The sequence below is a fragment of the Motacilla alba genome, chromosome 2, assembly GCF_015832195.1.
Source record: "Motacilla alba alba isolate MOTALB_02 chromosome 2, Motacilla_alba_V1.0_pri, whole genome shotgun sequence".
In the NCBI taxonomy this organism is placed as follows: Eukaryota; Metazoa; Chordata; class Aves; order Passeriformes; family Motacillidae; genus Motacilla; species Motacilla alba.
In genome coordinates, this window is record NC_052017.1 from 142,005,281 (window position 1) to 142,018,035 (window position 12,755).

General features: G+C 41.7%; 1 long non-coding RNA gene across 1 annotated transcript; it reads left to right on the forward strand.

Moving 5' to 3' along the window:
• Positions 1–1,576: 1,576 nt before the first annotated feature.
• On the forward strand, positions 1,577–12,553 carry LOC119697617. The gene is made up of 4 exons (XR_005255889.1): positions 1,577–1,677; positions 10,492–10,624; positions 11,361–11,625; positions 11,880–12,553. It is a non-coding gene; the product is annotated as an uncharacterized LOC119697617 (long non-coding RNA).
• The last annotated feature ends 202 nt before the right edge of the window (positions 12,554–12,755 follow it).

Consider the following 12,755-nt stretch of genomic DNA (forward strand, 5'->3'; position numbering starts at 1 on the left):
AGAGACAGACAGACACATAGACCATTTCCGAGGAGATATATCCTGTTTCCTATGAGCTTTCTTATTAAAGTTATCCTAGTATATACATTCTCTATTGAGGCATGAAGTGCTCATTACAAGTCTCTTCATGAATAATGTACACTTAAAATGATTCCCTGTGCCATAAATATTGACCTTGGTTAATAATTGACTATGGTCTCTCTGGTCCTCTGAACACTACTGACTGAGGGTCTGGACTCTTCCCATGCTGTTTCTTTCCTCTTACTCCTGTAATTTTCCAAGAAGAAACCATGCTGATAATATCAGTATAAGGATGACAGAACTTTGGACTGGAGTATACAGCAACTCCTCTACCCATCCTGGTTCTGGCTTAGCGTCCCCTGTGATTTAATTGGAAAGTGTGGGGAAAAAAATATTACCTTTCTAATTTAATTTGCAATTTCTCTGCTGGTGTTTGCTGCACTCCTTGTCCATTTTTGCTTTAACATGTAGTTAACATTATTACAGTAAAATACATCTATCCGTCACTTTGTGAGACTGGTTCATGAAAAGAGTTTCAAAGAGCAGTATATGGACCAAATTTGCTGCTCAAACTGCAGCGGATCCAAGACATTCCTTTTATTTAAAGCTTCCCAACCTTGTGCTTGATAAATCTGTACTGCCTGTACTGAGCATTTGGAAGAATCTACAGATTCATGGAGGAAGAAAAGCTGAATGATTGTAAAATGTTGCCTGGCAGAGTTCAGGTTTATAAATTCAACTTCAGCCAAGACTCCAGATCCGTGTCTCTGCAGGCCCTCACTTTGCAGCTTTTAGGCTGGACATGCAGGAGAAATTACTCTTACCTCATATGACACCATACTTTATACATCTAGAATGAGTTTTCCATAGAGCTTTGCCTGGGCTTCATACATTAAATGAAAATTGCAAGCAAAGATAAAATGTGCTGAATATCCTGTCCATGGTATTCAGGTACCAGAGAGAAATGAGGAAAGGCTTTGACAGCAGCACTATGAAAAGATTTCATTAGAGTGTTTTATCCTTTAAGTTCTGACAGAATTTTCCTCTTTTGTACATTCTGCAAATATGTGTTACTAAAAATGCTGTGGTTGTTCCTATAGATCCCAACTTTTCCCCTGGTGACAGAGTTATAGCCACTCCATGTGGGAGCTGAGGAAACTGTGTCTCTTACTCTCAGCCTTTGCAATCCTTAACCCAATGGCTTCTTGTTTTGAGAGAGAGAGATATGGAGGATGCTGTCCAACAAGCAATATCTATTTATGGAGACAGTGAATACACAATGAGTTAGGAGATGGTGACCAAAATGTGCAGCATTGTTTGTAGGCCCTTGAGGACCAATAAAAATAATAGAACTGCAACTGTAAATAGCTTATTACAAACATCCAATTTCTATGCTTGGAATTCAGGACTCTGTCCAGACCATAAAATTAATCCTCATTGCCTGCTGAACCTTGGAAGCTGGGCTCCTCTGCCAAAGGTCACTCAGTTCTCAGTGGTGGCATCAGCGCTGATTTGTTTCGGCTCTGTGCATAAACATTTGCTCTGCTTGGTTACAGGCTGGAATTGCATGAAGAGCATTGGAAAACTGGGTGAAGTGCCACAGCCCCTTCATAACTAAGGATTTCACCTCAAGGAAAGGCACATGAAAGGACCTAGGTACTAAAATTGACATTCTGTTATGGGTAATATAAGAATAATGCCAAAAAGGATTTGCCTTGGGCTAATACTTGAAATTATTGGTGAAGGAGTAATGAGAATTCGTAATCATAGCTAAGGTTTGATGTGGTGATATATGCTTTATGTTCAATGCTAGTTTTAATTTTTACTATGCCAGGAATGACAATGTCTGTAATACATTTTCAAGTATTTAAGATTTTCAATTATTATGTATTAATTGAGAATATTTAGAAATGCCTAAAGGGGCCAAGCTGTGTTGCAGGTTTCTTTGCATAGATTTGCACTGATGTAACTTGCACAGATAAAAACTCAGTTTTTACATCATCGTTTTAATTTTATTTTCAAGTGTGTTCCTTCCTCTGTAGAATGAAACATACAGCCTATAAATTGCTTTAATATTTCTGGCAATGGTATCCTGACCCACAACAGAAATGAACCAGTAACCCCCTCTTACCCCTCTCTTATAGGTCATCATGTAATTGCATAATCAAACTTTTAATTTACAGTTGTACTGGAAGCAGTGTTTGGCATAGTTTTGTGGACCTTTTCTGGATCTTTCACATTAGAATACAATGTAGTCCCTAAAGGAATAAAATGGATGTGGATACACCCTCCTGAATTAAAATCCTGTGTCACTACCACTACAATCTATTGATAAGATATTTTCTCCCCATCATGGTCTTGTCTTAGGAATCACCAAAAAAAAAAAAAAAAAAGAAAAACAAACCAAACCAACAACAACAACAACCAAACAAAAAAAAAACAAACAAAAAAGCTACAAAAGGAAAAAAGAAATGATGCAGAATCTCAGGGCTGAGCTATAATGCTCTGCTATTCCAGCAAAGATGATGATTTTCATCCTATACCCCCATCCCCTCCCTTAAAGCACAAAACCAGGCAAAGACTCACTCAAAATTCAGTGGTGGCCACGAGGTCTTCAGAGATGATACTATGATACTGAAGGTATGGACATGCCTCCTGGCCTGTGAGTGGGATGCTCTAACACAAGTCCACTTACCAAATGGCACTTATCTCCAGGCTTCTGGGGCATTTCACCTCTGCCTGGGTCCACATGGGCTAGTGTTGGTACAATTGTCACTGGTCAAAAAAGGCAGAAATCCACACAGATCTGTTGTGAAGCCTGAGTGTTAGCAGCCTGTCTCATGGCTGGTGACTACAGTAAGAGTTTGGCAGTAGCACAAAATGTACATGGAAGTTTTCATGTTCTGCTTAACCTACACCATCAACAACACCCAATGGGACACAGGTGAAAAACTCAAAGATGTTCTCATTAGTTAATTACATGAACTTCAGTTTTACACCAGAAATCAGTGCCCCGTTGCCTGACAGACACTTGGTAGATCATTTCCAGTTGTCCCTGTACAGTGGACCAGGTGCAGCCCATCCTGGTTGGTAAAATCCCAGCCACACTGTAAGTGTGCACATCTGCTCGTGTGAGTGGACAGACCTCTTCTGAACCCCTAGGCTCCAAGCCAGCAAACAGGGCTGCCCATTAAGGCCTCCTGTTGTAACTGGAACCTAAAACATTCATCTGAGCTGCAGTTGGTACTTGTGGGAAGTACTTCCCACTCTGCTGGGCTGTGAGTGAGAAGGCAGAGCTCTGCTCCTGCCAAGCTGGGCATGGAGACAAGTCCCTTTCCCTCATCCTCACCCTTCTCCCTCCCTGTCTCGCGGTCTGTGAGCAGAGGAAAGCCTGTCTCATCCTGCTTGTATGTGCAGTGCCCTGCAAAAGATGGTCTTGATCACATCTGTGGTTTACAGGCTTTATTATAGGACATAGAAACAATGGGAGTTTTATGACCCTGAATGTATCATTTCTGTTTGAATGTTCCCTCAGCATGGTGTTCTGACTCCAGGCTTGACGAAAGAGGCTTGCTTAGTAATTGAAAGATTGCTGATATTGCTAATGCTGTTCAGAGCATAATTCCACATCAAAACTCTGCTTGGCTTTTGGGGCCTTTTAAACATCCAAGTTTTATCCCACTTCAATTCAGCTTCTGGGCCTCCTCTCCACAGTGGATCAAACCAAAGCCTGAATCCAACTATACTCTGAATGAAGCTCCAGACTGTATAGCTTCAAGTCATCTTCCTATGTATGAAATTGTATGCTGTACTTCTTTGTAGAGCAGAAGTCCTTGGTCAAGTGCTTTTGTGCTCTATTATGTAGAACTACAATAAAACCAACTTTTCCAGTTGGTTTATAATCCATGTATATTATAGCCCCAAAAATTCATACCCTGGAGATAAAGCTGGTAAGTCTCACTTCCCAATAGAAGTTTATCCCAAGCAGAGCTGAGAAAGACTTTCACACCAACCAAAATATGGTCGTCACCAGAGAATTCCATCCCAGTCTACAAAGGAGGGTACCACTTTGCTTTTTCCTTATTTCATAGCCTGGAAATTCAGCCTACAGATCTCAAAGTCAAGTTAAAATCATTCTGCTCACCTCTTGAAGATCAAAAAAAAAAAAAAAAACAAACCCCAACCCTGCTAATTACCACAGTGAGGAACTGATTTTAATAAAAGCTCAGTTCCTATTTTGGCACAGAGCTAATTGGTTAGAAGTCCTAAGAAATGTGTACACTAATTACTGGTCACTTTCAAAATATGTCACAATGGGAGCTGCTAGTTTGTGAACAATTGTGAAAATCTCCCCTTGCATTAGCAATATTAGCAAAAGGTTTTGCATCTGGTGCTTAACTCTGGTGAAGGTCAGAATATGACCATTTATTGTCAAAATCAGAGGTTTCTCAGTGGAAAACTGCAGTTGAATTCTATGGATTGACTCAGATGTAATACAATCTTTGGAGGTTGTAGTGGGTTGACCCTGTCTAGATGCCAGGCACCTACCAAAGCCTCTCTATCACTCCCCTCTGCAACTGGACAGGGGAGAGAAAATATAAGAGTTCAAGGGTCAAGATGAGAGATCACTCACTAAATACCATCACAGGCAAACCGGGCTCAAATTTGAGATATTAATTCAATTTAGTACTAACAAAATCAAAGCAGGATAATGAGAAGTAAAATAAGGTCTTAAAAATACCTTCCCCCCATCCCTCTCTCCTTCCCACCCTGACCTCCTGCCCCAGCAGCACAGGAGGTGGGAATGGGGTTTACAGTCAGTTCATCACAGATTGTTCCTGCTGGAGCTTAGGGTGAAGAGTCCTTCCCCTGCTCCAGCATGGGGTTCCTCCCATGTGAGACAGTCTCCACACACTTCTGCAATGTAGGTCGCTCTTCCATGGGGTGCAGTCCTGCAGGAAGAGGATGCTCCACTGTGGGCCCCCACAAGGTCACAAGTCCTACCAGGAAACCTGCTCCAGCATGGGCTTCTCTCTCCATTGGTCTGCAGGTCCCTGCCATGGACACCCCATGGGATCACAGCCTCCTCTCAGGCATTCACCTGCTCTGGTGTGAGTCTCCTCCAAGGGCTGCGGTGGATCTCTGCATCCCCATGGATCTCCATGGTCTCAGGGGCACAGCTGCCATGTCTTCACCATGGGCTGCAGGAGAATCTCAGCTCTGGTGCCTGGAGCACCTCCTGCCCTTTGCTCTCCACTGACCTGGGTGTCTGCAGGGCTGTTCTCACATGTTCTCACCTTAGTCTTCTCTGAATTCAATTACATTTGCACAATACCTTTCTTTCTTCTCATGTGTGTGTAACAGAGGCGTTTTCATAATTTCTAACTGGCCCAGCCTTGACCAGTGGCACTTCTGTCTTGGAGCTACAAAGGATTGGCCAGACATGGGGGAAGCTTCTGGCAGCTTTTTGCAAAAGCCACCCCTGTAGCCCCCCCACTACCAAAACCTGGCCACACAAACCCAATTCACCATTTCACATCACTGCTCTAACAGTAGGATACTTTCTTCTTCTATTTCCTTCTTCTCTGTTCTCTCAACCCATTTTCTTTTTAACATGGGGAAACATTTTCTCGGCACTCCATCTAGTCTTGATCAGCCAGGAAGTGTTGACAGTGTTGCACTTTCACTGCATTAAATCTGTCAACCTAATAGGAGAATAAACTCAGATTTGCTGGTAAACATACCCAGGGCCCACAGAAAGCAGCTCTACCAAGTTACAAGCATGCAATTTCTAATTAATCTTTTGACTATGCATACTGAGTGTTTCCTCTCCATCTCATAAACCAAGAATAAGAGCTGCCTTTTCCACAAGGAATCTGGCATTGCATTTGTGGGAGCAAGAGGTTGTTTCCAAAGAGTGTTGTAAAAAGCAGTTTATCTGAGCTGCGGTCAATGTATCATCCTTCTCTCACTTTTTGAGCCATTTTTTTGAGAATGATGAATTGTAGTCATCACTGCATTCAATTAATTTTTCCTCAGCTGGTTCTTATAGTGTGTTTGTACTAAGTGTCCTCTAACAGCTGATAAATCATCCCTGAGTGGCTGCAGATGCAGCAGCAGTGACATACACTGGACTGACGACAGGAATGTGCCACACCATGTCTCTTGTCCCCTTTTCCCGGAAAGAATTTTGTGACCTTTGGTGGCATTTGCAAGAAGCCATTTTATACTGATGTTCCATGGCTCTATTGATCTCTGTGTAATATTAATCTTAAACAAACAGGCCATATAATTTATGTAAACTCCATAGGTAATTAAATTCCTTCCAGCAAAGGTCAGGGCAGAATATTTAAGATTTCATTTGAATAGAAATTACAGTTGAAATAAGGGGGAAAAAAAGGAGAGGGAAAGGCAGAAATTTAGATCTTGTTGTATCAATTATTACGGTGTAACTAAGAGGTATCAAGTTACCTCTCAAGGGCTCATCTGCGCACAGAGTTTGGAAATGTTTGCCTAGAAAGACTTATAAATATCTTTAAGAACTGTTCAAATAGTTTTAATGGATAGTGAATAAAAACATCACTTTTTTTTCAAAGAGAACTGAGACTCTCCTTAAATGGACAAAGCACATCTTTGTAACTGACCATGACTGTAGTATTCATTCTTCCTTCACTATGATCTCAAGGCCATAGAGAACATTATTTTTCTGTTTACCTTCCAATTTCAAAAATCTTTCAATATTAGCCTTGAAGCTTTCCTTCTACTGGAATAATATGTGTTCATTGGGCAGGACCAGATGCTCATATTGAATGCATAGCTTCTGAGAAAAGACATTGAACAAAAACTACTTCATGACAAAATTTCATTATTTGAATACTTTCTTTTTTTTGCTTGATATGTCCCAAACTATCAGAAGGTTGTGCCGCGTTTGGGAAAGGCTTGCATAATTTCTACCACTTATCTGATGAAATGGTCTCTCTCTGGCCTCAACAGAGGTCTGTCACAAGGCTGAGAGAGGACCTAGGCTGTGCATAGAGACATTCAGCTGGTGAAAACCTGGGAGCAATCCAATCTACGGAGAAGATTTCAGAAGTTTCACAGTCACTTTCTCCTCCAGCTGAGAAGAGTCTGCATTCACAGAGATGGCTGAGGTATAAAGTACTCTCAGCTACAGAATAGCATAAGGGGTAGAAGTAGGATTTTTCAGAGTAACTCTTTATTGTATTTTTTGCCCCACTGAATGGCCTGTAATGCTGTTGTGAAGTGGGGTAGTGGCTGATCATCACTGAGAAATGTAATCCTGGTCTCAGTGCCATGCATTGTCATGCCCCAATAGTTTGCAGAAATTATTGTGTAAAAGTAAAAGCCCTTGTGCCCATTCAGCAAGTGATGACCACTAGGAATTCAGAAGCAAAGAGCACCTGCAGCTGCATCTCTAACTGCTGGCTGCCCACTGCTCTGAGGCAGCTGCAGCATCTGCTGCAGGTCTTGCTGCTGCAGGTCTTGCTGCAGTCCCACTCCCATCAGTAGCATCTGTCTCACCAGCTATGCAGCAGCATCTTCCATCTTGCAGCTGGCTGCTTTTGCTCAGTCAGAGCCCCATCTGCCTCCACACTGCCTGTCTCTGTTACTGATATGATTGAACTCACATCTGCTGCTCCACTGACTGCTGCTCTCATTATGGCTGTACTGTCATTCACTCCTGTGCTTTCTGCTGCTGTTACGGCCATAATGTCCAGGCATCTGACTCGGGTTTTGACACAGTTACTCATGACCTCTGGTCTTGTGCTGACATGAGGACACAAGTGTAGCTGGGCTGATGTGAGCTAAAGATTCATCTAAACCCATGTTTCTCCCCATCTGGAGATCTCCATGCACTAAGGGGAAAGATGTAGGCTCTCTACAAGAAGTAGATGTGGGAAGATTTATGCTGATCTTTCTTTGCTCCTGCAGTTGGTGCAGCAGCTATAGAATTAGCTGGGATTTGGGAGAACTAGGTTCAGATTCTGCTTCATAACCAATTTGTTCTATTACTTATGCATAAATTTATTGTGGAGTTTTACACTTCGTGTCACCAGTGGCCATTTTCCAGTGGTTGGTTTTCACTATGAAAGGAAACCTAAGTGTCTTTGTCTTAAAGTTCCCCATGCAATGGATGAGGAAAGTTACAAGAACCTTAAGAATTTTCTCAAAAGTTGCAGCACTGAGAAAAGACTTCCCCTCAGGAAATGGAAATGACATGGACACTTTCTTTCATGCAAGGTAAAACCATCCCCTGGAGGGATGTGCCTGTTTCTTTTCAAAAAATGAAAGAGGATTCAGTCCTTCTTTCTCAAAAAACAGCTTACATGCAAGTGCTCACTTTCCCCTCTGGATGCAATGGCAGCTCTGAAAAAAAGTAACAGAAGGATGAGATTTCAGTGAGTTTTGGCTGTCAGTTTGAAATAATGCCTTCCCATCCCCCCTCCACCAGAATATTGCCTCAAAATTAATAAAGAGGTGGGTGTATCTAAGGAACTTTCTCATTTTCAAGCTCTGCATACAAAAATGCTTAAAAATTCAGCAGGTGACAGGGGAAAGGGATGGACCACCCTTAGGCAGTGAAGAAGAAATCTGAGCTGTGATGATGATCTGAGCCATCTGCTGTGGCTCTCACAAGTAGCAATGGTGATAGTTATGTAAAACAACAGCTTCAGGTTAAAAAATAAAGAAAAAAAAGAGAGAGAGAGAGGTAAAGAACTAGCCTTGCAGCTCTGCTCTGAAGGACCATTTTACAGGACAGGGAAGAGCATTAGCTGGTGGAGTCCTGTTGCTGGTTATTCAATGTTATCACAGGTTTTCCTAGTAAATCTCTGCCATGCAGTAAAACTCACCTGGTTTACTCACAGAAATACAGACACAAATTGAACTTTATCATTTTCTTACAAGTAATCATACTTCCAGGCCAAATGCTTGGCTCCTCCCACATGCCCCCCTCAGGCCTGTCTTCACTGATGTATGCTGGCACACACAGTATTCTTTATTGCAAGCTTCAACCCAAAAGTCATATAGCCATGTTGGCATGCTCTGCTAGAGTAAAAAGTCACCCCATTTGAGCCAATAAGCCCTGAGAAGAGGCTGGACTCAGCTGAAGCACAGCCCTTGCAAATATATTGATTTGTGTTCAGGCTCATGGGTTTGAGACTCCTAATGTGTCATTCAGCTTATACAAATCTATATAGGTCTGTCCTAGAATATTTGTAAGACTTCTCTGGCTACTATATTAGTAGTATACCTCAGCATATCATAGTATGTTTCCTTCCCACTCCTCTCCTCTCCTCTCCTCTCCTCTCCTCTCCTCTCCTCTCCTCTCCTCTCCTCTCCTCTCCTCTCCTCTCCTCTCCTCTCCTCTCCTCTCCTCTCCTCTCCTCTCCTCTCCTCTCCTCTCCTCTCCTCTCCTCTCCTCTCCTCTCCTCTCCTCTCCTCTCCTCTCCTCTCTGTTCTAGTCCCAACTCCCTGTGGATGTTTTATTATGGTGCACTGTCACACCCCTGCAGTGGATGCTGTGGGAAGTTGTGATGGTGCAGTCTGACAGTGATGAGTCAGGCAGCCCCACGCTTGCTGAGCTCAAGACACTCCACTATCCTCCTAGAAGGCAGCAGGCTCTGTCTGGGTGCTTACATTGAAATAATTGTGTAACATTTGCAGAATCAGGAGTCCAATCTACCATCAAAATGATCCACAAAAGCAGCTGGTCTCATGCCTGTCTGGTCAAACTAGACCAAACCTCTAAACCTTCTGAGGTTCGCCCATCACTAATAATTAATGTTTGACTTTGATAAAGCTGACATTTGGTTTATAAAGGCAGACTAATAAGCTCCAAGAAGGCTCAGAAATCCTATCAAGTAATGTGTTGCATTACAAATCTTAAAAATTACTCTAAAAATTAACATAATCTACTGCTGGGCACGTTAGTATATTAATGTGATTGGAAGCGTGACCTCTTTATGCTAACTTTCCAAGTGACCCCAGTAAATCTGTGGCATTTCTACTTATGTTAGAGGTAACTATTTTTTACAGACCTGTAAAAATATAAGATACAGAGAATGTAGATACAAAAAGCACTGTATTTTCAGGGCTTTAAAAATTTCTGTTACAGGCTTTTGTCTTACATGAATGTGTTTTGTATTTAATGAGTAGCCCAAAGTTTTCTTGTTTTACCCAACTGGTTTTGTCTGGGCTTTTTTCTTTGGCTTTCGATTTCTGAGGCAGATGTTATCTTTATGGTTAAAGAGGTTTGGGCCTCCCTCGGTGACATTTAAAGGGACCCAAAGCTTACTAATTTTAATTTCAGTGGCTGCAGCTAGAAAGTAGTGGGAGTTACTGACCTTGAGACGACATGCATGGAAGGACAGAGTGTAAGGGGGACTTTGTCACATCTCTCGGTGTCTTTGTTGAACGGTAGCTGTAATGTGCATCTGTGTCTTTTAGATGTGTTATTTTCCTCCCAGCCTTGTGGATGGACATCATCTGTATGACATGGATGATGCAGTAGAGAATAACATACTCAGTCACACAAGGGGAAGAAAACAAGGAAGAGGAAGTAAAGAAGATGAAATGAAAAGTAGGAAGCAATGTATTTTCTGTTATCTTCATGTCTCTTCAGCCCGACTCAGGGTGAAGGTTTTGCTTGCAATTCTTAATCTATTGGGAGCACAGAGCTAAAGCCAGATACAATATTAATGATAAACATTAGCCCTCCCAAATTGCTAAATCTTTTTCCAGCTTTTGATGTTCCCTCTTTGATACAGTGTTGTTTCTTCCTGTTCCTTATCTACTCCTTGCCTTCTGTGAGCATGGGAGCCCATCTTTCTTTGAATTATGGGTCTTCATCAGCATATGTTGCCCTCTTCACCAAATATCCTGGGTGTCTCAGTATGCCTGAAACAGATCAAAGCAAATTTTCCTCCTTCTCCATCTTCTGAAATGGCTGTTGAGTACTGTACAGTTTGTCCCAGGTCCTTCTGATCCGACAGCAATTAACACACCGAGCAACATGGCACACAGATCCTAGAGAATATGTGTGAAATCTGAAAAAAACATGGACTAAGGGGTAGAGCAAGTACAGGAGGTGATGAAGAATGATAAATTTGCAATAAAATGGAGTTATTAAGCTTCTTGTGAATATAAATTGAATTCACTAGGTGATATTGGGTCCAAATAATTGGAGATAATTTTTAAAATGTTGACATTCTCATCACACACACAGACACAGACACACAGACACACACAAAAACATTTTGGCAGGAGAAAGTCTGTTCAGCCTTAACTGAATTTTTCCCTATGTACTTTTTCCCCAGATGAGCTACTGAAGAGGAAAAAAAAGATAAATTTCTTCCTGCAGGTCTAAGCTACTTGAGCTGCAGGGAGTTGAAGGTGTGCATCTCCTTTTTAACATCTTGGATACTCCCCAAATGTGCCAGGCTGACTTAGTGGCCATCTGTCTGAATTGACTGTGTTGTCCCTGGCTCAAATGACCACCCAGCCTGAACTTTGCAAGGGGGGCTGCCTGCCTGTGGTTGGTTTCTTCCCCAAATAGCTCTGAAGTGTGGCTTGGTGTGTGCTGTAAGTAAAATTATGCTACTGTTCCGTTCTCGGCTCGATTAAAATGTATCTTTCAGCATTTAAGGGTGGGCAGTGACTTCCTGGGATTAGAAAGGGAAGTGAACTGGCTGGAAATCAGCAAGGAAAGAAGTTGTTTACGAATAGTGTGAGGGCAGAGTAGCATGTGTTGCTGAAATCTGGGGCTTGGCTGCATTACTCAACTCCAGTTACAGATCTGCTAAATGTGTTCTGAGTCCCGTTTTCTTTCTTAATAGCACACACAAGGACGCTTTTACCAGAAGAATGATTCATCTGCTGTGGTATCCCAGATAAATTTCAGGAGAGCAGGCTCCCTTGGGCTGACAGTGTATCGTTTGCCTCAGGACAAATGCCCTCACAGCCTGTCAAGTTGGCTGAACACAGACTTCTGAAGAATTGCACTTTTTCAACATGTAAGATTTCACTCAGCATAACAATTTTTATTCCCATAATAAACGTTTTGAACAGCTTTGGAAATTCTTTGGAAATCCACATGGCTGTGGCAGGAGAGGCACCACCATCCACAGGAAGCACAAGTATTATAAACTCACAAGTACAATCGCTACTTAACAGGTGTGTGTGAAACATGAGTGAGTACGCTGAGATGCCCCTTCACTAATTTATAGAAACTGAAAACTTGGTTATTTTGAAGGCATGAATGTTGCAGTGGCTGTCAACTTAATGAACAAGAATTATTTTTGTCTCTGTTTCTGTTTCACAAATAAATAAGTTGATAAAAGAAACCTATTGTAAGTCTTTTAATGACCAATTTTTCAAGCAGTCAAAACATTGGCTTCCTGAGGAAGCCAACAGCTGATTTTAAAAATTGGTGGTGGGGTTTTTTTTTGTGGTTTTGTTTGTTTGTTTGTTTGTTTTGGTTTTTTGTTTTTGTTTTTAATAGATATATATGTATGCTTAGAATATGAAAAGAAAGTATTTTCAACCTTCAGAGTCATTGGAGTGGACTGTAACATTCTCTTACAAGTAGAGGCCAAGATTTCAAAGGTTTGGCCCAGGTTTTGATACAGACTTGTTTTCTGCCAGTAGCAATTAATATCATTCTCTTTTCTCTGTCAGATGAGTCAGATAACATTCTTGGTTGCACTGGAATC